Genomic DNA, 26,769 nt, shown 5'->3' with positions numbered 1-26,769 from the left:
ATATGTATGTCTGTAAACAGAATATCTGTTTGCATATTTTGCATATCTAAGTTTTTACTAACTTATTCCAAACCTAAGATACTTGGGAAAATAGGTGAATGTCTGTAATTAGAATTTAAGGCAAAAGTGGAAAGTTTGATAACATTTATAACTATACTAAAAACAACTTGGTCTGACTCATAGGGCTCCTTTTAAATTTTCTAAACATGAACGGAGAGGTGGGGAGACAGAATAGAGACAGACAGAGAGACAGACACAGACACAGACAAACAGACAGAGGAAGGAGGAAGAAAAGGAAGAGGGAGAAAAGGAAGGAACAGAAGGGGGAGAGAGGGAAAGAGAAAGAGAGCAAGAATTAGGGATGCATACAGAATTTTATTTAGTTTGGCAGATACAATAAATGAGGGTAATGATACTGAAAAGAAATGGGTGCATTTATGTATTGTGTGACCATGGAGTTAGAAAGAGTTTCTCATGATGCCTACTGCCTATTGCCTCTTTCCTTACTCACATGGCATTTTTTCCAAAGTACATGCTGATATACTCGTCATCTCTGTGGGATAATTTAATCATTATGTGCACACTTTAAAAATTAGTGCCATTTCCCCTACTCATGCCTGAAATAGACATTTCAGATATTTATAACTCTCAGCCATTTTAATCCAATCATTTTCCCAAGTATGTCCCCAATTAGAGTAATTTTCCTCTGTGTTTGATACCGTGAAGTGGAACATATGTTCTGTTCTTATAAAAATTTTCATAGCAAAGGTATACTGTATTTCTCTGTATAACACTAATGCAAAAGCAGCTGATGGAACTTTTCTCAAGAGTTTACTCAACCATAAAAATTTGTACCTTGAATTAAAACCAAATAAAAACATTCTATGCATATAATGTCTCTAAATAGAGTATTTTTGTGTGTCTAGGAAGCTTTCAACAACTTTAACTAATTGCATTCTCACAGATTTTTTTACATCTAAAATATGCCATAAGGTTGACTAAGACACCTAATCATAACGAGTAAAATTGTGTCCCATCTCAGTACATGTAACATTTTTGTGTTTCCTAATTTAGCATCAATTCTTTCCAAATGACTTCTATATTCTTATATTAATGCTGTCATAATTCTCAACTCTACATATAAACAAACATAAAACCATTTTAATTTAGGAAATGTGCCTCAGGCTATCCATATTTTTGCTGTCATGACTTTTTCTTAGACTCTTGAAACTTTAAGTTTCTTCCCCTCCCATTTTCTTATCATCAGTTGTGCTCACCAGGAGCCCATCAAATTTTCCCAGGGAAAAGTCCAGATGTGCCTTCCTTTACTAACTAAAGCATATGTGTCTTAGTAAACAGAGATTAGCTTGGTGCCCACAATGCTTACCAGGCATCAGCAGATACTATAGCAACACAAAGCTTAGCTAGCATTGGTTTTAAATGATTCTCTTATCTAATGGGTAAACCTGAATGTTAGAATGCCAAACAAGTGGTAAAAGGAAGCCCAGACCCAATGTTCACAGCAAGTGATATCAGTAAAAGCACAGACAGTCAGTATAAACAGTGTCTACCTTAACTTATACCGTATGACTTGTTATTATCAATTTTGGTTTACTAGGAAGAGTCAAATCAATATTAACCTGGCCACTAACCATAGTATCAATTTATCAAAGAAAGATTAATTGGTCAGGAGGTACCAGAAGTAAATGTCTCCCAGTAGAATCTATCTCAGTGCCTGTGACTATATAACAATGATCTTGTAAGTGAAGCAGGCTTGATGGATCCTAGGTTCTTAGAAAAAGAAGTGGATGAAATCCATCCTGGGAGGGGAAAACACAAACAATATCCCCACCTCATATTGGGGGGGTGGATTTTGCCTGTAAGAATGTAATTATAGAGATCTCCTATGATCATATTACTGTCTTCACCCCAAGACCTAGATCCTCCTAAATTGCCCCTTTATTAGGGCCTTTCACTCATAACTCTGGAAGTTTTTGAAATAACTTCCAGAAGAGAATAGAAATGTGAAATGAACAGATTGGTGGATGTTTGTGTCTACCCTTGTATGATCACTACAGATCAATCTATAGGACAATTCTATGCTCCCAAATGATTTCTTCATGCCCCTCTTCCAGCAACACCCCCTACTCACGCCCCTGTCCTGCCAGTATCCACAACAGTATTCTGATATCTACTACCATAAGGGGACTTGCTGTATCATACGGCATAAACAAGTTTAATTTTAACTGGTACATCTAAAACTTTTGCATGGTGTTTTGTTTACCTAGATTTTCTTTTGCCAATGAAAGTGCTCGATTTCTCCCCATTTTCTCTCTTCTTGACCTAACCTAGGATAAGTTTTATTACACTCCCGGGTTTATAATGGTATAAAAGGCAATATGGATATCACATGTCAAAGGCTTTTGTAGCATGTCGGAATGTGGGACATGGTGATATACAGAGAATTCACAGAGTGGGTGTTCCTGTGAATGTTGTAGTAAGCTTCCATGAGCCTAAAACAAAGGCAAATCTATAGATCTCCACAACACATGGCCTGTGGTCAATACCTTATAAGATCTCGAGCCTGAAATGTTCCTTCTGCCTCCTAGGAAACAAGATGCACAATTCTCAAAGGGAGCCAAGATCTACTTGAAAAACAGCATATTGTAAATGCTTAGAAGTGTGAGAAAAGCCCAGAGATGTTGCCAACAGAGTGGCATCATTCAGGCCTTTTTTCAAATAGAAACCAGCTGATGGTGACTCTCTGTAATGTTTCTTATTTTTTTTAAATCTATAATTAGGTTGAAGTCTTTTTGCTCCAGCTATTATTCAACTAATCTTAAAGAAATGTCTACTTTTAAAGACTAGGACCTAGTTGACAGTGTGTATGTGTGACACAAATATTCTATTTTATTATTTGATATTTTTTATTTATTTACATTTCAAATAATATTCCATTTCCTGGTTTCCCATCCATAATCCCCCTGTCCCATCCCCCTCCCCTTCTTCTGTAATTGTTCCCCCTCCCCAACCACTCCCCTTCCCGCCTCCCCACTCTGACATTCTCCTACCCCGAGGGTTCCAGCCTTGGCAGGACCAAGGGCTTCTCCTCCCATTCGTGCCCAACAAAGCCATCCTTTGCGACATATGCAGCTGGAGCCATGGGTCAGTACATGTATAGTTTTTGGATGGGGTTCTAGCCCCTGGGAGCTCTGGTTGGTTGGTATTGTTGTTCTTATGAGGTTGCAAGCCCCTTCAGCTCCTTCAATCCTTCCTCTAACTCCTCCAATGAGGATCCTGTTCTCAGTTCAATGGTTTGCTGCTAGCATTCACCTCTGTATTTGTCAGGCTCTAACAGAGCCTCTCAGGAGACAGCTATGTCAGGCTCCTGACACAAATATTGTGTTCGACATTCATGTCATAGTCTACTAGTACCATTTATTTAAAATTTGTTTTATTTTAAACGTTTCTTGAGGAAAACAAAAAAGAAAAACAAGAAAGAAATAGCAAAATGCCAAATGACAGTGTATTTGATTCGTTAAAACATGTATTTAGCTGAATCACCTTACAGGAATTTAGAAGTAAAAATAAGTATATAAATGTCTCACAGAGAATATATCTATATTTAATTTGATTCCAATGAAACTAAGAATATGTGTCTGGTGACAGGAGGTATGGTTAGGGTTTTGATTTTGAAATATCGAGCAAATGGGGATCCATAAATTGAGCACTACTGTTGTTTTGCTCAATAGATGCGCCATTAAATTGTCTTCCAAATACTTGTATTTATACCCACACATTAGCGTGGCTCTCAGAAGCTTCCTTTTGTAGTGGGCAGTGCTTGATACAGAGACTACTAACTGGCCAAGGTGGTAAGAATAAGTGACTGTTAAGAGTTTGGTCTTAAATAAGTACGTCTATGTTGACTCCCTCCTCACCGCTCAAAGAGTGTGACGGAAAAGGAGGTGGAAAGAATGGAGAATTAGAAATGGAAGAGTGATATGAAATACTTTCCTTTGAACTTGCTGTGGCTATTGTACTTATGAACTCACTGCAGTGATTGTTACCTGCAGAGGTGTAGTGGAGCTCCAGAGTAGGTGTATCGACATTCCAGCAAGTTGGAAAGGGCCCCATGAGGTCCTGCATTCCATAAAGGTACTAAAGTTGGTGGGTCAAAAAAAAAAAAACAGGGAAGTGGACGGGTGGACGGGGCACTTGATGAGAAGAGGAAGGAATAATTGAGTGGGAAGGGATGAGGATGATGAGGAATAGGGGATAAAACCGGACTCAAAAGTTGGAGTTATCATAGAGAAAGGAGCCTTTCTTGAGAAAATGCCTCCATGAGGTCTAGCTGTAAGACGATTTCTTAGTGATTGAAGGGAAGGACCCGGTCTATTGTGGGTGGTGTTATTCCTGGGCTGGTGGTCCTGGACTCTATAAGAAAGCAGGCTGAACAAGCCATGAGGAGAAAGCCAGTAAGCAGCACTCCTCCATGACCTCTGTATCAGCTCCTGCCTCCAGGTTCCTGCCCTGTGTGAGTTCCTGTCCTGACTTCCTTTGGTGATGAACAGCAACGTAACTAAGCTGAAAAACCCTCTCTTCCCCAATTTGCTCTTTGGTCATGATGATTCATTGCAGCAATAGAAACTCTAAGACAGGGTTGTTGAATAAACAGATGCAATTTATGGACTTGGCATTTCCAGAGGCTAGTGTGTCCAAGGAGTCCAAGAAATAAAAAAAAAACAAACAAAACACAAAACAGAAGATAGAAGCCCAAAATCTCATTTACGTTGCTCACTCTAGCTATGTCTAAAGCTGAAATACCAACTTCCTGAGGATTTTTAATGTTTGAAGCCAAAGGTGCTAAGATTTTTTTCCATGTGCTATAATCTGTACTGATTTTGTTTTGTTTGTCTCTTGGAAGTCTCTGAATGCCGATGACTCCAAAATCCACATCTGTGCCTAATGCTTCTCTCCTAAGGACCAGACTTACAGAAATAATTTCCAGATTGAATAAGCTCCACACAGATGTCCTACAATAATCTCAAAGACAACATGCTGTTTGTTCAGTAATGAATACTGGAATCACACTATAAACATAGACTTGCTTGTAATGTTGTTTAAATTTCCACCAGATTGCAAGCTCTCTGAGGACAAGAATAGTACTTGCTCATTCACTATTGTCAAATAAACGAAAGAAAGGAATCTTCCTTGATGTTTTCTATGGACTTACCTACCATATGCAAAGAATCCTAGAGACTTTGACTCCTGAGTATCACAGATTTCATATCTGTTCCTACAATCACACTCTACCACCTATGTCAATCCTAAATTGCTTCTTGCTTTACTCACTGCAAAAATACTTTATCTCCTTCCTCTATCTGTCTTCCTCCTAACTCCCAAGTTCTTTCTAATAAAACACAGATTCTATCGTGCCTCTGCTTATAGTCAATTAGCTATACTCTAGAATTGCCTAGACTGATTCTCGTGCAGCTTGGCTTCCTCTCCAGGTTATCTCCTAGCTCTCTTGCTGCAGTCATTGCTCAAGGATGAAGAAACCACTTTACTCCAAATTTATCAGCATATTTCCTGCCTCTGCATCCATGATCCCTTCCTGTGCTCTTCTTTTCACATTCCTAATTATTCTTAAAACCCATGTCTCATCCTTCACAGAGCCTTGTCTGGTATCTGTTTCCTTATTTCATCTAGGGTGATAGATACATATGCATACACATATGCATACATATACATCATATTATACACACATATATACATACACACTATATATATATATATATATATATATATATATATATATATATATATATACACACACGCATATCCTCACATGCTCTTTTTCCACTAAAGCATTTAAGGGATATAGACTGTTTCAGTGCTAACTAGTATCTGTACAGAATATTCTTTACCCCATGTACACAGTTACATTAGATTTCCTATTCTCCCTTGCAGCTAAGGATGGCCACATGCTCCAATCCAAGCCAACCGAACATAGGTGGAAATGACATGTACCATCTCCAGGCATGGCTTGTAGAAAGCTTTTACTAATTAATGGTTCTCTTCACTTTCACTTGATTAGAGATGGCTGAGGTTCCAGCAGAGAGTGGGCCATTTTGTGGGTAGAGACACTTAAAGTTTTATCTCCTCTCATTCTGTGGTCAAAACTGATAGATGGAACAGACAAACCACACCAAAACGCCTAGAACAACAACGGAAAAGGAAATGTACTCTGACTTTATCAAGTTTTTGCTTTCCTTTCCGGGCTGCTAGCTACTGTTTTATTTTTCTACCCTCAGGCAATTGCTTCTTTTCATTTTGTATTCACCTCAGGGCTTTGGGTTATGGTTAGTGGGGAAGAGAGATGAGAAAGACCTTATTCTGTTGAGGGCAGTGACCCCTTGAACATCCTATTTGGACTCTAACTCTCTAATGGAATACTTAATTTATAATGAATTGTTACTAATGGTTTTCTAGATGTACTAATGAATTATCCAGAGTCACAAGATCTAGTTTGATATCCTCTACTGGAATCATTTTATTGTTATTGTTGTCATATTTACATTTTATGTAAGTGAAAAAAATCACACAGTTCTCAAGAGAATCATAGATAGGATTAAGAATAGAAAGTAGGGGCTCTGGAAGAAGCAAAATTATAGCATTACTTAGCTTTCCTGGTGGAAAAGGAGTGGTAACAAATTTGCTCACAGATTTTTCACAGGCTACATATTTACAGAGCTCCCCTTTTAAAGAGAGGGTGGTTTGTTTCTTTTGTTGTTTATGCGTGTGTGTGCACCTGTATGTGTGTGCATAGGAACCAGGCATAAGAAATCTGTATTTATATGTCTGTGGAAATTTTAATGAATAAAATCTTATTTTCTAAACAATAGCATTTATAACTTGTTTCTTTTTGAGCCAGGGTCTCACTATGTAGCCCTGGCTGTCCTGGAACTCGTTATGTGGACCAGGATGACATAGAACTCAGAGATTCACTTGTCTCTGCCCCCTGAATGCTAGAATTAAAAGCATGAAGCATCATGCAAACTCATTTATAGCTTCTTATTGTTATTTATTATAAACAAAGATACCCTTCCAATAATGTGTATTTCTTGCATTCGATATTCTTCATCTTAGATGAAATGTTCAGTTAAAGTTAAAAGGAATATTTTTAAAATCAACTCTGGTTTAAAAGAATAGTTAATTCTCAGGCGATGAGTACTTTACTTTTTTTCTTTCAAATCATTTTCATTCTTGTAGCCAGTGAACTCAGTTTCAACAATCTCCTCAGAGTCTACAGAGGATCTGAAAGGTCAAAGAATCTGTCCCTGACCACACAATAACATGAGAATTGTTTCCTGTCCTGGTCTTCAGGTTCTAATTTCTTTCCATTTATCCTTATACATAAGTCTAGTTGGCATATAAAGCATACCATTCACAGGTGGCTATCGGATTGATTGAAGCACACTGTGATGGATGCCAACAAAAGGGGGCAGGGGGGCTTTCCAACCTATTTTTCCTTCACAACATTCTAGAAAGAGTACTGTTGGCATGGTTGATTTTTGTTAGTTCCAAACTCACTGTTACTGTTGTTCTTACGGGCCTGATGAATTCTGTTGAAGACATAATAAACATAGAGTACAAAAATATTCAGTCAATCTCAGGGTCAAAACAGAGAGAGTGAACATCTTCAGTTACAAGTCTATGAAGCAAGCTGCAAGCAATAGTCATGACGGTCCAGTAATCACTTGAAGCTATTTCTCACCAAGGAACTGTGCAAAAACTGGCTCATCAGTCTCCTTTGTACGGAATTGATTTAAGAATCTTGGGTGTCATAGGCAAATGGATGGAACTGGAAAATCTCCTGAGTGAGGTAACCCAATCACAGAAAAACACACATGGTATGCACTCATTGATAAGTGGATATTAGCCCAAATGCTTGAATTACCCTAGATGTACAGAACACATGAAACTCAAGAAGGACGACCAAAATGCGAATGCTTCACTCCTTCTTTAAAAGGGGAACAAGAATACCCTTGGCAGGGAATAGGGAGGCAAAGTTTAGAACAGAGACTGAAGGAACACCCATTCAGAGCCTGCCCCACATGTGGCCCATACATATACAGCCACCAAACTAGATAAGATAGATGAAGCAAAGAAGTGCAGACCGACAGGAGCCGGATGTAGATTGCTCCTGAGAGACACAGCCAGAATACAGCAAATACATAGGCAAATGCCAGCAGCAAACCACTGAACTGAGAATAGGACCCCCGTTGAAGGAACCAGAGAAAGAACTCGAAGAGCTTGAAGGGGCTAGAGACCCCATATGTACAACAATGCCAAGCAACCAGAGCTTCCAGGGACTAAGCCACCACCCAAAGACTATATATGGACTGACCCTGGACTCTGACCTCATAGATAGCATTGAATATCCTAGTAAGGGCACCAGTGGAAGGGGAAGCCCTGGGTCCTGCCAAGACTGAACCCCCAGTGAACGTGATTGTTGGGGGGAGGGTGGTAATGGGGGGTGGATGGGGAGGGGAACACCCATAAAGAAGGGGAGGGGGAGGGGTTAGGGGGATGTTGGCCTGGAAACCAGGAAAGGGAATAACAATCGAAATGTAAATAAGAAATACTCAAATTAATAAAGATTAGAAAAAGAATCTTGGGTGTCAAATTAAAGATATTCATACATAAAGAAACAAATTCAGAGTGAAAATCTGGAGATGTGTGGATCTCACTCCTGTCCTCTGTCTCCAATCATCCCTATGACTCCCCCTCACTCTTCAAACTGATGGCCTCCTTTTCTTTGATTATCTTCGTTACATATACATGTATGTATGTATGTATGTATGTATATATATATATATATATATATATATATATATATATATATATACACACACACACACACACACACACCCCTGAGTCTGTTTGCTGTTGCTTCTGTGTAAAATTCTAAGGCTATCTTTCATGACCAATTAGGGTACTTATTCCTGAGAGCATATGTCTCTCTTTCTCAGCAGTGCTTACTTACCTGTAGTTCTTTGTCTAGGGATGGAACCTGTGAGATTTCCCCCTTAATGTACATATAATACATCTCAATTTTTTTAATATATATGGAAGAGTATACAGTATTTTCCAAATTCTTGCTTTTAAAGCACAAACTAGGACCTTGTGAATGCTCTGTTCTATCACTGAGCTGTATCTCCAGAAACCAAAAATAAAGTTATTTTAGGGGGCTGGAGAAATGGCCCAGCAGATAAGAATCTTCCTGGGAACACCCAGCTTTGGTTCCGAGTGCCAATATGGTATCTCAAAACCATCAGTATGTCCAGTTCCAGGGAATCTGACATCCTCTTCTGGCCTTCCAGGCATGCACACAGTACACATATATACATGAGGGCAAATAAAATAACATTTAAAAGTTATTTTAAGAATACATTAGCAGAGATGTTGTTCTAGTTATGCATGAAAAGTATCTCTTGGTGGATTTTGTTTTGCTTTTGTGGTTTTGATATTTTAGAATTTTTTTTTACTTTTAGTTTCTCAGAATCACCACATAGCTTGACTGTAAAGGTAAAATAATCAGATCATTTTGATCATAAAAATGATCAAATCATTTTATGACTGTTAATTTTAGTGTATGTCTCATAGCCACTGAGAAGTTTTATGTTTAAAGCAATTCTCTAATAGAAAAGAAAAATATGAGGTATAATATTCAATAGAGAACAGATAAAGTAGCAGGTGAATTTTTTTGTTTGGTTTTGCAATTGCTTCCCACTAGGACCTTCTCTTATGTTTTTGTTATAAGGCTAGTTAGCCTTTAGGGGCTGAGATATCTCTCCAGGTCCTAGGACCTTCTCATTAGAGAAAGCATGTAGTGATCACAACAGGTTTTTGTGTAATGGTGTCTACAAACTGATAATCTAGTTTAAAAGAATTGATCTCGACCCCGCAGATCCCGGCCCGCAGCAGCTCTCTGCTCCCAAACCCCGTGGGGGAGAGACCTCACCGCCTGATCAGGTGGGCACTCCTGAGGCTGCAGAGCAGAGGAGACCACCAACACTGCCCACCCCTGCCCACATCCCTGGCCCAAGAGGCAACTGTATAAGGCCTCTGGGTTCCCGTAGGGGAGGGCCCAGGAGCCGCAGGATCCCTGTGCCTGAGACACCATCGGAACCTGAAGGAAACAGACCGGATAAAGAGTTCTCTGCACCCAAATCCCGTGGGAGGGAGAGCTAAACCTTCAGAGAGGCGGACACGCCTGGGAAACCAGAAGAGACTGCACTCTGTGCACATCCAGATGCCAGAGGAAAACACCAAACGCCATCTGGAACCCTGGTGCACGGAGGCTGCTGGAAAGAGCGGCGCAGATCTTCCCGGTTGCTGCCGCCGTGGAGAGGACTTAGGCAGTACCCCACGAGCAAACTTGAGCCTTGGAACCGCAGGTAGGACCAACTTTTCCCCTGCAAGAAACCTGCCTGGTGAACTCAGGACACACAGAGGCAAAATTCCTCTAGGACCGGGCACTTCCTGTGTTTACCGGAAGTCCCACACCCGCGGATCCCGGCCCGCAGCAGCTCTCTGCTCCCAAACCCTGTGGGGGAGAGACCTCACCGCCTGATCAGGTGGGCACTCCTGAGGCTGCAGAGCGGAGGAGACCACCAACACTGCCCACCCCTGCCCACATCCCTGGCCCAAGAGGCAACTGTATAAGGCCTCTGGGTTCCCGTAGGGGAGGGCCCAGGAGCGGCAGGATCCCTGTGCCTGAGACACCGTCGGAACCTGAAGGAAACAGACCGGATAAACAGTTCTCTGCACCCAAATCCCGTGGGAGGGAGAGCTAAACCTTCAGAGAGGCGGACACGCCTGGGAAACCAGAAGAGACTGCACTCTGTGCACATCCAGACGCCAGAGGAAAACACCAAACGCCATCTGGAACCCTGGTGCACGGAGGCTCCTGGAAAGAGCGGCGCAGATCTTCCCGGTTGCTGCCGCCGCGGAGAGGACTTAGGCAGTACCCCACGAGCAAACTTGAGCCTTGGAACCACAGGTAGGACCAACTTTTCCCCTGCAAGAAACCTGCCTGGTGAACTCAAGACACAGGCCCACAGGAACAGCTGAAGACCTGTAGAGAGGAAAAACTACACGCCCGAAAGCAGAACACTCTGTCCCCATAACTGGCTGAAAGAAAACAGGCAAACAGGTCTACAGCACTCCTGACACACAGGCTTATAAGGCCAGTCTAGCCACGGTCAGAAATAGCAGAACAAAGTAACACTAGAGATAATCTGATGGCAAGAGGCAAGCGCAGGAACCCAAGCAACAGAAACCAAGACTACATGGCATCATCGGAGCCCAATTCTCCCACCAAAGCAAACACGGAATATCCAAACACACCAGAAAAGCAAGATCTAGTTTCAAAATCATATTTGATCATGATGCTGGAGGACTTCAAGAAAGACATAAAGAACTCCCTTAGAGAACAAGTAGAAGCCTACAGAGAGGAATCGCAAAAATCCCTGAAAGAATTCCAGGAAAACACAATCAAACAGTTGAAGGAATTAAAAATGGAAATAGAAGCAATCAAGAAAGAACACATGGAAACAACCCTGGACATAGAAAATCAAAAGAAAAGACAAGGAGCTGTAGATACAAGCTTCACCAACAGAATACAAGAGATGGAAGAGAGAATCTCGGGAGCAGAAGATTCCATAGAAATCATTGACACAACGGTCAAAGATAATGTAAAGCAGAAAAAGCTACTGGTCCAAAACATACAGGAAATCCAGGACTCAATGAGAAGATCACACCTAAGGATAATAGGTATAGAAGAGAGTGAAGACTCCCAGCTCAAAGGACCAGTAAATATCTTCAACAAAATCATAGAAGAAAACTTCCCTAACCTAAAAAAAGAGATACCCATAGGCATACAAGAAGCCTACAGAACTCCAAATAGATTGGACCAGAAAAGAAACACCTCCCGTCACATAATTGTCAAAACACCAAACGCACAAAATAAAGAAAGAATATTAAAAGCAGTAAGGGAAAAAGGTCAAGTAACATATAAAGGCAGACCTATCAGAATCACACCAGACTTTTCACCAGAAACTATGAAGATCAGAAGATCCTGGACAGATGTCATACAGACCCTAAGAGAACACAAATGCCAGCCCAGGTTACTGTATCCTGCAAAACTCTCAATTAACATAGATGGAGAAACCAAGATATTCCATGACAAAACCAAATTTGCACAATATCTTTCTACAAATCCAGCACTACAAAGGATAATAAAGGGTAAAGCCCAACATAAGGAGGCAAGCTATACCCTAGAAGAAGCAAGAAACTAATCGTCTTGGCAACAAAACAAAGAGAATGAAAGCACACAAACATAACCTCACATCCAAATATGAATATAACAGGAAGCAATAATCACTATTCCTTAATATCTCTCAACATCAATGGCCTCAACTCCCCAATAAAAAGACATAGATTAAGAAACTGGATACGCAATGAGGACCCTGCATTCTGCTGCCTACAGGAAACACACCTCAGAGACAAAGACAGACACTACCTCAGAGTGAAAGGCTGGAAAACAACTTTCCAAGCAAATGGTCAGAAGAAGCAAGCTGGAGTAGCCATTCTAATATCAAATAAAATCAATTTTCAATTAAAAGTCATCAAAAAAGATAAGGAAGGACATTCATATTCATCAAAGGAAAAATCCACCAAGATGAACTCTCAATCCTCATCTTCGATTGGTTTATATACAAGTGTGCAATTTCTAGGCTTGAAAGTAAAATGATGCTATCTGGTGCTGGATAGAGGAGCCTTATTTTTTATTATGGCAGCTTGCTATTTTTGTAACATGGTGATTTGGTTGAACACAATAAAGTACAGTAGTAACTGATCTCCCCTTCTTCCTGGATGAGTGAGGAGATGATTAAATGTTGATGTCAGCATCCATGAGCATATTCAGATGAGCTTCTGCTTCTGTTGAAAAGGATGCTGTGTTTGATTGTGGTCCGAAGCTGTGAAGCACTACTTGGCATCTCCTTCCTTGGAGGTCTCACTGTTTAAACATAACAGATTTGATAGCTTGTTGGTAAGGTGAGGTCCAGCTTGTCTCCACTAGGTCATCTTCATGTGAATCCAGTGGTTATACGGTTTTGTTCTAGGGATATTTCATTTTTTTAATAACGGTTTTAGCTGACATTCATGGAGAGAATGAATCCTTAGAACTGTGCCACTAGTGAAAGGAAATCCTGTCTAGAGTATGTTTCTTTACAAAGCTGTGTCACACCATCCTTTGGGCCCTCTGCTGGAAAAGTAGAATCAAGTCTCAAATAATGCCTTTTAAATTGTATCCTCTAGTATTATAGATGTAGGACAGTACTGTATCATACCTCTGTGGATGTAAAATAGCTTGTACCTGGTTTATGATACGTAGTAGTGACCGTGCTTTATCAGAGCTGTTTTTAATGATGTTGCTCAGAATGTTTTCTTTCCAGATGATGATTGAGAAGCTAATTTAAAAAAAAATGGTGCCAGGTACCACAAGAGTAACAGAACTGTGCTGTTTTCTCGGGTTTTGTTTTTTTACTTTTTTTTTTAATGGAGTATGCTGGATGTCTCTACAGTTTTGTTCAGATGACTGCAGAACCTGGAAAAGCTGTTGCTGCTGTTGATGCATAACACTGCTATTATTGGTCTTTTTATATAAATATAAATATATATATACAGATACATAATTTGAATTTTTTGAAACTTTACCTGTGCTGTCAACTTTGGAAAAAAGTATCCCCGTTTACTGTGTTGAGTTGGCACTGTACAGAAATTAACAGCCATATTGGTCTAGAAATGTTGAACTTAAGTTTTTTCCATTTGTACAGGGGTAACACACTGTATTAAATATGTAAGGTCTTATATACGTGGGTTTGATTACAAAAACTAATAAAGTATTCTCTAAATTAAAAAAAAGAAATCAATGAAAAAAAAAAAGAAAAGAAAAGAACTGTAGCACCTTTCTAGATATCTCATGGGGAATTATTTTGTACCTGGTTCTGTCCCTTTTTTTTATTGTTTTGTTTTGTTTACTAACCAGTAGCTTCTGAGGGGAACATTAATGACTTACACTAAGTAACCTTGTTACAAAACCTTATAATATTATATTTTTAAAAAGCTACATAAAGGTAAGTTTCTGCCTTAATTAGAGGTTCTATTTATGTTTATGAAACACCATGATACAACAGAAACTAAAGGAAAAAAAGGGCTTATTTTACTTATTCTTCGTTATTAAAGTTCATTATTGAGCACAGTCAAGAGAGAAATAAAAAACAAGGTAGAAACTTGGAGGCAGGAGTTGATGCAGATGCTGCAGAGAAGTATTGCATACAGTCTTGCTTCTGACTGTTTGTTCAGACTACCAACACATAGGTGACACTGTTGGAAGCTTTGACCTTAAAACCCTCCATTATTGATGTTAATACTATAGTTAGAGTTAAGTATGATAAAATGGAAAAATGTTAAAATGAAAATATGATGACTGTATTCATTAAGAATTCAGGGCAATGGAAAATCCCCAGCCAGCTTCAGAAGGCTAATACAAATCTGGTATTCAGGTTGTCTAATGATATGACAAACTTGTGACCTTTCTGAAACCAACATCCTGTTGACATCACCTGATTACCTGACCACAAGAGCACAGTGTCTTTGGCTTGAGTAAATATTTCCCACTTCCCCCTCCCTCTCTTACCTCACTAGGGTATAAATTCAGCCTTGAGAAAAAATAAAATTTGTTGCCTTGGAAAAAAAAAAGAATTGATCTCAAATTTATAAGACTACAATAAGGAGGAAGGATGAATACCTGAGGGGATGAAGGGGGTCACACTGAGTGGAGATGCTCAGTACTGAGGGTTTTTGCCCTCCTTATAGTTTTTCTACATTTCATCTGTGCCACTAAAAATTCTATAATAAGCCAAATCTTGCAAAGCAGATATAGAATCCAGGTTTCTTTACTCTCCCAGCACAGCTTAAAGCAAGAGGCAGGGTAGTATATCCTACTACCCTGAATAATATTTCCATCTGCTGACCTCTTCTAACAGATGCTGCATGACTTAAAGACTATTTGTCAGCCAGTCATATTTTCTGTAGCCAGCTTCTATTCTGAAAAGCCAGCAGGTCGCTCCTTTGGACTTGAGATCATTCCTGAGAATTCTAAGAGCTGGTCCTCCTTTTCAAACATGGCAGTGGTAACAGACACAAAGTAAGGTTAGCTTAGATTAGTTTAAACATCTCTTTCCTCAAGGGCTCAACTACAAGAATACTTTGAGGTGTTGAATTTCTCACCTCTGTAATGCTACCTATTCATCCCTAAGTGTAATTTCTCTGTCACTGTAATCATTTAAGGACAAAAAGTTCTTAAGGTCATCATCTCCCTCTCTTGCTTTTATGACATTTTTTGGTCACTTGCATTCTTGCATTCTTTGCTTTTTCCATTTCTTTGATCACTCTTAGCAGCTTCTACTGTGTTATGTCAGCCCCCAAATGCTCTTACTGCCCCCTTCAGAGCCCACATGTCACTGAGTCTAAAACAGCTGCAAGATCTAGCTTTCTCAGTAGGGGGTTTCTGCCTGAGAATACCATCTTCATCAGTTCTCCTCTTTCAGAAGCAATGTTCTTCTTCACTTGCTCCAGTTGATCATTGCTTGGAATATCCTTTTTATAGCTTCAGAGTGGAGGTGACAAGATTCCTCCTTAGCTTATCTGAGACAAGGACGTGGGTCTATCAGAGAAGTTGCAAGTACTTGTCCCCAAAGATCCCATGGTTCCGTAGGGTACAGCTGCTCCTGCTTAGCTGCTACCACTTCTGACTGTCTGGTAACCCCAGCATTGTGTGCCCCACTCCAGCAAGGAACAAGTCATTTTGGTTCCTACTGCCTGCAGAAACTTCCACAGAGTAGCATGTTTGATAGGGCCTATGTACACATCAAATCAATTGCATTGATTTTTCTTGGGAAAAACTGCGAGCACTAACAGATGTTGAACATGGGGTAGAAATGGAAAATGATGTCATTTTTTTGTGCTGAAGAAATTGCAAGTGTTTGATTGAGACTTGCAGCTGTTGCATGGGTCACTCTTCCAGTGAGTCTGGAGGGTATCGGTTACAAGTTCCAAGCCTCAGCAGCATTTCAACATAGTACATAGCTAAGCATTTTAAGGAACCACTTTTTCCTCCTGGAATCATCTATGCTTTTATGTGTTGTGCTGACAAGTCCTCCCACTGCCACCAATATCAATAATGATAACAACAACAACAACAACAATAAAGTAGCAGTAGTAGTTCATATCTACCTGGCACCTTGAAATATAACCTTATTTTGAAATAAGAGATATAAGTAGCTAAGATGAAGTCACCCTAGAATAGCATGAGTCACAGTCCAAAAACTAATACCATATAAAGACAGAGACACACTGAGAAGGTAATGTGCCAACAGATGCAGATTGGAGTATGATGCATCTTCCAGGCATTGAATTCCAGGGATTGTTGGCAGTCATCAGAAAACAAAGATGGAATGAAAGAGCTTCCCCTAGGGCCTCCAAGGGGAACATGAACCTGCTGAAACCTTGATGTTGTGTTTTCAGCCTCCAGCACTGTGAAGTACTCGTATTTCTTTTGGTTTGGGCCACCAGTATATAGTAATTTGCTAGTGTAAATGCAGGAAGCTAATGTTATTTGTTTCATTGTCCATACTCTGTATTATTTGCAGATTCTTCTCTCAGTCCATAACAATGACAAGAATGTTATGGTTCGAAAGCCAGATTAACTCAGTTTGAACCTCTACACTGCCATGGATCATCTTGGAGCAATTGATGGTTCTGTGCCTCACTTTTACTGACCTGTGAAATAGGAATTCAATGATTTAAGGTTAAAGGCTTATGTGTTTCTGTTGTGTGAAAAAATATCCACTGGGTTCAAATAGCCATGAGTAAATGGGAATGGTTCCACGAGGAGGAGTTAGACCTTCAGAAACTGGATGCAGCTGAGCAATGGCTATGCAGGTAGGAGAAAGTGAGAACGTGTAGCAAAGGCCTGTTGGGGACATATAGGAATAGAGCAGCAAATCTCCATTACAGCACAGCTCCCTAACCATTTCTCCATGAGGACCAGCATTGAAATGTATGGTATTTATATGCAAATGAGCCTAGAAAGGCAGCTTACAGCTAAACCTTCAGAGTCATTGTCTGGATTCCTAAGAGCTGGGGACACTCACAGAGGTGTGTCTGATCTTTTGACACTGAAACTGACATTGTCACCTACAAATGTGTTAGACTATGTTAAAAGCTATCCCGGGATGCATACAGCCTGCCAGCCATACATTAGACATTCCTAGAACATATATAATTCATTCCCAGTACATGTGGAAGAGTGTCTTTGGGAATTTCGCACGTGTATATGTTTTCTGAATACTCCCACCCTCTACAACACGTCCCTTTCCCAACTTCATGTCTTATTTCTTAAACAATAGCCTATGGAGTCCAATTAGTGCTGTTTATACATGCATGGGTGCACAAAGCCATTTGCTGGGAGCATGGACAACCTATCAGGGCCTATACTCCTGAAGAAAGGGGACTCTCTCACTTCTAGAAGCTGTCCAATGCCGATAGCTTTGAAGCAGCTTCTCGAACCTAAAGATGCAGCTATGTCTCTGCAGGTGGCTGCACTGCATGGGAATCTAGAGTCTTCATTTCTAACGAACTGAGGATGCTGAGGTTTTGCTCTAAAAGCTACACTTTTGCGTGAAGCCCTTGCTATATCCATCAGTTAGTAGCCTCAGTATTTGTGGGAACATGTTAGAAACACTACATCTCAAGTTTTCCCCAATCCTCAAATGTAATGAATTCGAGTCTCCACTTAAGTCAGGTCATGACTTTGCCCTTGAGCTGTGCCTTGAGACTTGACAGCACTGGATTAGAAGATACTGGGTAACCCAGATTGCTAAAGAGGATGATCTAGCCTGTCTTTCTTTTCATACCAAGGTACATATTAGATCCTCACATGGAAATCTTAAACATCTTGTTGCCCAGGCAAAATCAGTTCAATTAAATACCAGTCCCTTGGCAAGTAGGGCTCTGGGAAATTAGTATTACTTTGTAAATTCTTTTGGTTATTATTAATGTGGAACCAATATTGCAAGCCGCTGAGCCATAAAAGAAGCTCTGAGTAGGGTCAGAGACACTGAGATGAAAAATAGTTCTTTATGGGGTCTGGGCCCTTTGATTAGTCTAACATTTCACAGGAGTAAAAGTCACAAACTCTGAAGCAATGAATTCAAAACCTATTTTGTACTACTTCCTGTGCAATGTCAGGCATGATGCTTGCTCTCTTTTTGCCTTGTTTCCTAAATACTGAGAATGACAATAGTAGTAGCTATCTCACAGGGTGCTCTTTACAGAAATAAATGTAGAAATCCATAGCGAATGCTTGATACACAGTAGATTCTCTGGTCATGTATTTCATCATTTAAATATGCATCTTATTCCTTCTAATTTTCTTACTTTCTTGCTTTTCACGTTTTTGTACTCAGCAGCTGGCATAGTTTGCTCCTGGAAACCTGAATGGGGCAAGAAGGGAATGAAGAGAAGACGGGGACACAGACAAATGTTACAGAGAAGCTGGGATTAGTTGGGTTGTATATACTCTGACGGAGCAACACCAACTGCATCCTGGAACCTCCGTGTGTGGGCTTAGCTGCTCTTGGTAGGTGTAGGGGAGCAGTATCAGGTTAGAGTATCTAGGAAGAGGAAAAGGTTTCATTGCTAGTTTTTGCATATGCTGGTTGATTATCAGTAACTACTCATACTTGGACCAGAGAAAGGCTTTGGTATTGCCTCTGAGCCTTACCCAGCAGAAGGCTTTGACAACTGTTATGAGTCTGAAATATTGGCATTCTTGTCATGGCTGTGCTCATGTCAATGATACATACTCACTCAAGACCGTTCACTTCTTACACATACATTTGGGGCTTCCTTGCTTCCCCACTCTTGTCACTCTGTACCACCCATCTTCAGTGATGAGCTTGGAGATAGCAATCTCAGCTTTGATTGGACACACAATAAATATTTGTAGCATGCATAACTGAACGGGACTAAATGATTACAATGCTTCCTTGCCCCCTTGTGTGTTAGATAGAAAAAATAATTTTAAAAAAATCAGCTCTTGATTCTAGGATAAGTAGCATGATAAATTCTTCTGATTTAGCTTAGAAGAGAGATTATTTTAGATGTGAGACTTTTGCTTCTAAAATTGGGGAAGTATCCTGCAATCAAAGATTAGTTCGGGACCAGACTAGCACTACATGGATGTCCTTCTCATAGAATGTTGATCATAAGTAAGCATAATGAGAAGATCCTGAGACCAACTCATTTCCTTGCACATATTAAAGACAATTCCAAGGGCATTTTGATGCCTGATTATGGTGTGTGTGTGTGTGTGTGTGTGTGTGTGTGTGTGTGTGTGTGTGTGTGTGTGTGAAGGCCACAGGATAACTCTAGAGGAATTTTAATACAGCAACAGGGCTTCTCTGGTAAGAGAATACATCCAAAGACCTTCTAGATCTGTGTGATCCAACTAGAATGACACATCTTTAATCCCTCTGGCTGGAATACAGAAAGACCCTTGGTGCATACCTTTAATCCCTAACAGTGAAGGTAAAGTTAGTTTGTAGGAGGAAGTAGCCTTGAAAGTGACATCTGATTGAGGGGCAAAGTGACGACTCAGAGAAAGATTTTACACAATAAGTCAGAGATAGGATACACACAACTCTCAGGAGGAAAAAAACCTATTTAAGACAGTGCAGGGAGACAGAGTCAGTTCTAGTCAGTCAGTTGAGTTCAGTGCAGTGGAGTTGAGTCATCTGGAGTCAGTGTAGGAAGTGCAGTTCAGAGGATTTCAGGTAACTCAGTGGAATTCAGTTCAGTTCGGTTGAGGCAGTTGAGTTCAGTGAGTCAGAAAAGTGAAATTGAGTTTATGCAGTTCCGTGTAGGTTAGCAGAGGCAGTTGAAGCCAGAGAATGAGAAGGAGCTAGCTGTGATGGGGAGTGAAGGTGGGTGGATCCTTGGAACTTATTGGGTAGCTAGCCTAGCAGAATCTATGAGCTTTATTTAGTTTAGTGAGAAACCATGTCTCAAAAGATAAGACGGACAGTGATCGAAGATGCTGATGTTGGCCTCTTGCCTCCCCATGTGTGTGAATACTCACAGTATGTGCATGTGCTCACACACACTAGCATGTAACACACACACACACACACACACACACACACACACACACACACCAAAACAAAGCAATCAAATACAGGCTCCCAGATTCTTCACAGACAACTGAAATCAGAGTTTGGGGACAGATTAGAGGGACGTACATTTTTAAATTGTAACAGTTCATATATATATATATATAGTTATAAATACATATATGTCTGCATCTATATGTATATACATATATCCTTTTATTTTTAAAGCATTTTCTTTCTAAAATTAGTATATAAAATAATGAGTTTCACTATAAAATTTTCTTACTGTGATGGTGAGTTTTAAATTGGAATCATTCAGGAAAAGAGCCTCAATGAAGGATTGTCTATTATAGGGAGGTCTGTGAATGTGTATGTGGGGACTGCCTTGATTGACTTAATTGATGTGGGAAGACCCATCCCCAGTGTGAGCAGCACTTTCTGGCATTGGCCCAACTAATAGAACCTAAAAGAAGAAAAGCTTGATTTTTGTGTCTTTTGTTTGGTTGGTTTGGATTTTTTTTTTTTGCATGCTTGTACTTCACTGGCAAGTTAATTTACTCTGTTGCTGCTATCATTTATTACTTTGCTCATTTTAGAGCTTCTTCAGAATTCCTATATAAAACATATGAAGACTGATAATTAGCAGCTCTCTAGGAATCTCCCAGGCCCTTAACATCAGACTGGCACTGCTGAGGCCCTCGGCTTTATGGACTGAGCAACTACTGAGTCCTCATCCTCTCTGGTATGAGACAGCTATTGTTGGCCTACTCCAGTCATACCTTGTAAGCAGAGCTAAACTATTCCCTTTTAATATATATTCATTCTATTTTACGTTCCACTAAAAAATCCTGATTAATACACACTCATAGCTTGTATTTCCCCCAAGGTTCTTCTCTCAACGGCAGCCCCATTTTACTGGTTCCCTTCTTCCTTTAACTGGTCCCTCTTCCGCTTTTGAGTCACATATATTGTGTGTGTGTTTGTGTGTGTGTGTGTGTGTGTGTTTGTGTGTGTGTGTGTGTTTGTATGTGTGTGTGTGTGTGTTTACATAAATAAGTCATGGGACTAGACAGTGAAACATGAATCAGGAAAAGGTGGTCTTAAGGGAAGATTAGAGAGAGGAAAAAGAAAGAAAAATATTTTTACTAATATAAATTAATTACACATAATTTAATTATGACATTTTATATATGCATCTAATGTATTTTGATGATATTCATTGCCTATAACCCTCTCTAACCTTCCTCCCATTCTTGTTTATCCTCTTCCTCTTGCCAACTAGTCCTCAGAATGCTTTCATGCCTTTTTAAAAATTGCCCAGTGAGTTACTTTCACGCTGTGTACAGGAGAATGAGTGGGGGGTTTATTTTCCGAAACCATGAAATAATTTTCCCCATTTCCCATCATGCATTAATTGTGTGTAAGTACACACTGGCTGTTGAGGCTTCATGAGCACTTCAACCTCCATGACAGGTGGTTGACAAATCCAATATTGTGAAGATAGCTATCATGAGTTCAAGAGAACCATTCCAAGCAGTTTCCCATAATACCACCCCCAACTCCTCCGGCCTTTTCTATATACCAATGACAAATATACTGAGGGAAAGAGGACATATATTTTTAACAAATACTCTCTGATGATATACTCATCTAAAATTTAAGAGCATTCATTGTAAGGAAAAAAAAACCTTTTAGTGGTACAGGGAAATGTATAAACCATAGTAACAAAATAATTTCTAAATCCCCATGGTTTCTTTTCTATAAAGATATATATTTCTGTAGGAGAAATTATGACATCCAAAAGGTCAAAGTAGCATGATCAATATAATGTTATGCTAACACTAAGGCGCAGCAATATGCAGGAAGTATTCCAAGACACCACCCCAGTAAGTGCTTTGATACTAGTAGCAAATCATATATCTGAGCACCTGGAAGTCTGAAATAGTGCATCTGGAAACCGAGATGAGTACCGAGTGATGAATAGGTAGGTATTACATATGCTGTCTGGACACAGGAATGTCTCGTGTCCCAGGTGGACTGGAATCAGATGATGTGATAGTTCATCATGCTCCTCAAAATGGCATGCAGTTGACAACTTTTGAAAAATTTAGTTCTGGAACTTTCAATTTAATATTTTTCTGCTACAGTTTCTTGGTGACTGAAATTGTGGAAAGCGAAATAGAAGATAAGGCGATCGCTATCTAACTTTTTAATGGCTTTTTGAGACAGTGTCTCCTATAGCCCAGCCTGGCTAGCTTTAGACTTTTGATCTTCTTGCCTCTACTTCCTAAGTACTCAAAATATAGGCATGCAATGCCAGGACTGGCCTGAATTTGGGGGAAATAATTTATAGTTCCTTTCCCTGGAACTTTCCCTTTTCTAATCCCAAGATTGCCTGGATTTTATTTCCAAAAGCCTTGCCCTCTCAGAACGTTTAGTTGTGTCTTAGAAAATATGTGACAAGAGTTTTTAAAATGAAATTCTAACTGGAAACAAGAGAAGTGACTCTGAGAGCCTAGAGAGCTATAGGCAGCTACATTTCGCATACTGACACTTGGGGAAAAAATAGGTGGATTTCAGAGAGCTGAGATGAAGGTTGGAGGGTAGTCAAGCATTAAGCTCCTAGCAGCCAAGGCTTCCTTGGTCCCTTCTGCAGCCAATAACCTGAAGGGTATAAAGAACCCCTGTGGGCTCGTGGCTCTGTGATATATCTGCCTGAGATCCACAGGATCACCCTGATGCTTTAGCACTACCTGGCACCCAGATCCAAGGCACACCCTAGTGAGCAGAGGAAAAGCCAAGAATGTCTGGGGTTGAATTTCCTACCAGCTTGGATGGATCATGATAGGTGGTAGTAAAAAGGAAGACATTTCAATGTTTCTTTACTCACATGAGTTTGTGGATCAAGGTTTATGTCTGATAACCACAGGAAGTTGGGTTGCTGTTCTTAAGCAAGATGAATCCTTTCTTTACATGGGAAGAGTAACACGAGTAGAATGAGTATCTGTAAAGAATGTGACAGCGGGTGGATAGTAAGCTGGCAGGGTAAACAGAGCCAGGTTAAAAAAATAAACACTGAGCTTGTCCCGGAAAAGATTTCTAGCTTATCTCTGTGGCTTCAGCTTTCTGCCTCTCCAGCCAATGTGTTTCATTTCATTGGGCATCAGTTTCTCCATAAAAAATGAAAATATTGGAGTCAGTATAAACAAAAGCCAAAAGCCCCCCCACCCCGCCCCAACCTTCTGGGACCTTTTCGTTTTGTTGTCTCATTTCTGTGGTGAGTTGTATTTCTTCTGTGTATAAAATGAGGTGGATTAATCATTCCCATTGTTGCTAAGCTACACTGAACTTGACCTAGCACAATGGAGGAGGTAGCATGTGCCCCAGAGTTAACACTGTTGAGTAGGCTGTAAGTGTACGTTTCAGATGCAGTGTATCACTCCATGCAGATTTAATCGAAGGAGTAGGAAACCAAGTTTGCTCTTTAAGCTTGAGCCATTCAGTAAAGATGGGCTTTCATACTGGTCTCAGAAGGCTAATTTGTCACTCTGGAGAGCAATTTCACATTAACGCAATGTCAGTGCTGCTGGGGATTGGCTGGACCAACTTTGGAAGAGGTTAAATCAACCTTTTAATCAGCATGGAAAAGAAGTGCTTCTGTTCCATCACGGGGCTGCAGCCTTGCTGATCTGACATCTTATAAAAATCACAGTAACTCTAACAATACCCATGGAACTTGGCCTGCTTCAGTGCTGGAGAGGCAAAAAATGGCAAAGAAGGATTTCAGAGGCTGTCACCCAAACTGGCATAATTGATGTGCGTGCAGTGGGTTAGAGCTAATGGTCTGTGTTTAATTATGGAGGCAGTGACACAAGGCCTTAAGGATGATCAGGCATTAACCAGATGACGTACCATTTCTCACTTAGAAGCTCTTTGAGTCACTGAAAAGAGTCAGAACAATGGCAGGGTGGTCTCATTTCCACATTTCTCCTGGGATTTGGGCCTAGACACCAAGAAGCACAGGGCTGCTTACAAGATATATCCAAACTCAGCAAGGTCAGTAGAGGAAGAGTCCTAGACAGACCCAAGGAAAGTGTTTTGGAATCTATTGCTGTAGGAATTTATGTCTCCATTTAAGTTAGAATGTTTTACATTAATGCGTTCCCAAAATTTAGCAGTCCTGTGGGAAATATGTAGCTTTTCATCTTGTTACATTCCTTGAAAAAGAGAAATAAATGATCTTATATCTACTATCTCAACAACATCACACCATTCTCAACTTAGAGCAACAGAACCTTCAGGTTCCAGCTGTATACATGGTTACCCAGCTAGGTACTACATTTCCCAGCCTTCATGGCAGCAACGAGCGATCATGTGGGTAAGTTTCAACCAATAAAAAGGCAGCAGAAATGATGTTCCTAATGGCTGATCCATGCTCTTAAAGGAAACTTCTCCCCTGCTTGTTTTTCTGTCTAGTGGATAAGAATGTGCTGTGGTAAGTGGTGGTTGAACTTCAATTTTCAAGACAAGGAAGACACCCTATAAGATAAAATGATAATAACAAAGAAAGAACCTGGGTCCTTAGATTACTTCAAAGAAGAAGATTCTCCTATTCCATCAACAACCTGCTATCTCGGGCTTATTCCCAACCAGAACTTCTATGTTTACTGAGCTGCTGTTATTTTGGTCTCTGTTAAAATGAATTATTAGTTACCACAGTAAAGCACTTTCCAGTTTGCAAATACTTTCATATTTTTCTCACCAGGTGAAGCAGCTGTATGATAGTAGCTAGAGCATCTACTCACGTCACATATATATCTACGATGATTAAAAAACCAACCCTTAAATGCAAGTCGTTGGACTCCTTGTATTCCTTTCACGACAATATTGCTTTTCCTGCTTTGGAAGCCTCAAGACACAATCTGATACAAGAAGGAAATTCCACTCATTGAGATTCGTAGCTCTTGCAGTCTTGATTGCTTAAACATCCGATCTCCGTCCAGCTCTTCTCTCCTGCTTTCCATCTCCTCCTGGCCTCCAAAAACAACAAAAAGAGACGCTCCATAAAGCAGTTTTCTTTAAAAAGAAAAAAAGGTCGATGGCGTTGCTTAAAATGAGAAGAGTCTGGGTAGGGGAGGGAGTGCGTGTGCAGTGGGAGGAGTATTTTATCAATGACACTGTTTAGAATTGCCAGAACATTGTGGTAATAAAAAGCAGAGCAACTTTTAGTCAGTTTTATTATTGTTTTTAAATTGTATAAGGAGATGAACGCCTTATTGCCTTTCCCCCTTTTTGCCTGCACCCTCATTATGCAACATAATACTTCTGAAGGAAAGAAAAATCACACCATGTACAATTTGGCTAACTTTTGCTGTGTTCTCTTTGCTATGTATACATGTTCAGGAAATGGCTGGCATGTTTCTGATGATTGCTGCCTGTTCCATTTAAGAGCTTCTGTAAAGAAGAGGAAAGCTTGCGGGCTTCCTCGGGTTATTCCTTCCCTCTTATCTCCATAGTTACAAGAGTTGGTTCTGTGCATTTTTTTTTATATGTAGCTGGCATCTTGCCCAACTCAAATTGATTATAAAGGTTGGGAGGGACAGCTGAGATCTGCAGCGTGATTCCCGGGGAACTTGGCTGTTTGGAAAGATAGCAGTGACAGCTAAGATAGCCTGCAGATGGGAAGGCAAGGCTGCAGATTCCGGTTTTTATTACAGAGCTCGTGAATGACTCACTGCTCTGGTTCCTCCTTGGAGGAACAGGGAAGATGAGTGCCTGGAGGAAATCAGTGAAAATGTTCTCTCGTGAAAGGGTTTTAGTAGGGCTACCATATTAAATACCATATTAAATACCAGGTACCGGTTATGTTTGCCTCTCAGAATAACAAACAGCAAATGCATTTCAGTGCTTGTCCTCGAATATGGCATGGGATAAACTTGATACTAAAAACCTTGATTCCCAGTTGTTTTTCTCACATAAACAAGGCAATGTGTATCTCTCCCTCTCCCCTCTCCATTCCCTTCCCTTTCCCCTTCCCCTCCTTCCCCCCCTTGTGTGTGTGTGTATGTGTGTGTGTGTGAGTGTGTGTGTGTGTGTGTGTGTGTGTGTGTGTGTGTGTGTAAAAACATATCTCATGACATATTTGGAAAATACTTCAATATTATGATTGTTTATCCGAAACAAATTTTCACAGGGATACTTGTATTTTTGTGTTTGCTGTTTTGCTAAAACTGGCAGCCCTACTTACATCACTAGAATCAGGCTTCAAAAAATGGTCTCCTAAAATTCAGGAGCAGCCATCTTGTTTTTTTTTTCCTCAAAGACCTTGCACAAAGACATTGCACTGGAAAGCCATGCTCAACCACCAGCTGACTAAGCGAACTTAAAGTCATTCTCATTGTTTCTTACCTTCCTAGAACAAGGGCATTCAATGGTTGCTAAGAGGAGGAAATGACTCTACACT

General features: G+C 40.2%; 1 long non-coding RNA gene across 1 annotated transcript in view; it reads right to left on the bottom strand.

Moving 5' to 3' along the window:
- The window catches only part of LOC147998206 (uncharacterized), an 83,873-nt gene extending 58,457 nt beyond the window's left edge, over positions 1-25,416 (bottom strand). Inside the window, exons 1-2 of the long non-coding RNA XR_015646534.1 lie at positions 25,147-25,416; positions 23,197-23,310 (exon numbers count right to left, since the gene is read on the bottom strand). This is a non-coding gene — a long non-coding RNA (uncharacterized LOC147998206). The remainder of the gene's footprint in view (positions 1-23,196; positions 23,311-25,146) is intronic.
- Between the last annotated feature and the right edge of the window lie 1,353 nt (positions 25,417-26,769).

This window comes from Rattus norvegicus, chromosome X, assembly GCF_021556685.1.
Source record: "Rattus norvegicus strain SHRSP/BbbUtx chromosome X, alternate assembly SHRSP_T2T, whole genome shotgun sequence".
Lineage (NCBI taxonomy): Eukaryota > Metazoa > Chordata > Mammalia > Rodentia > Muridae > Rattus > Rattus norvegicus.
Note: the sequence above shows the minus strand (reverse complement) of the source record. Positions and strands in the feature narration are given on the sequence as shown.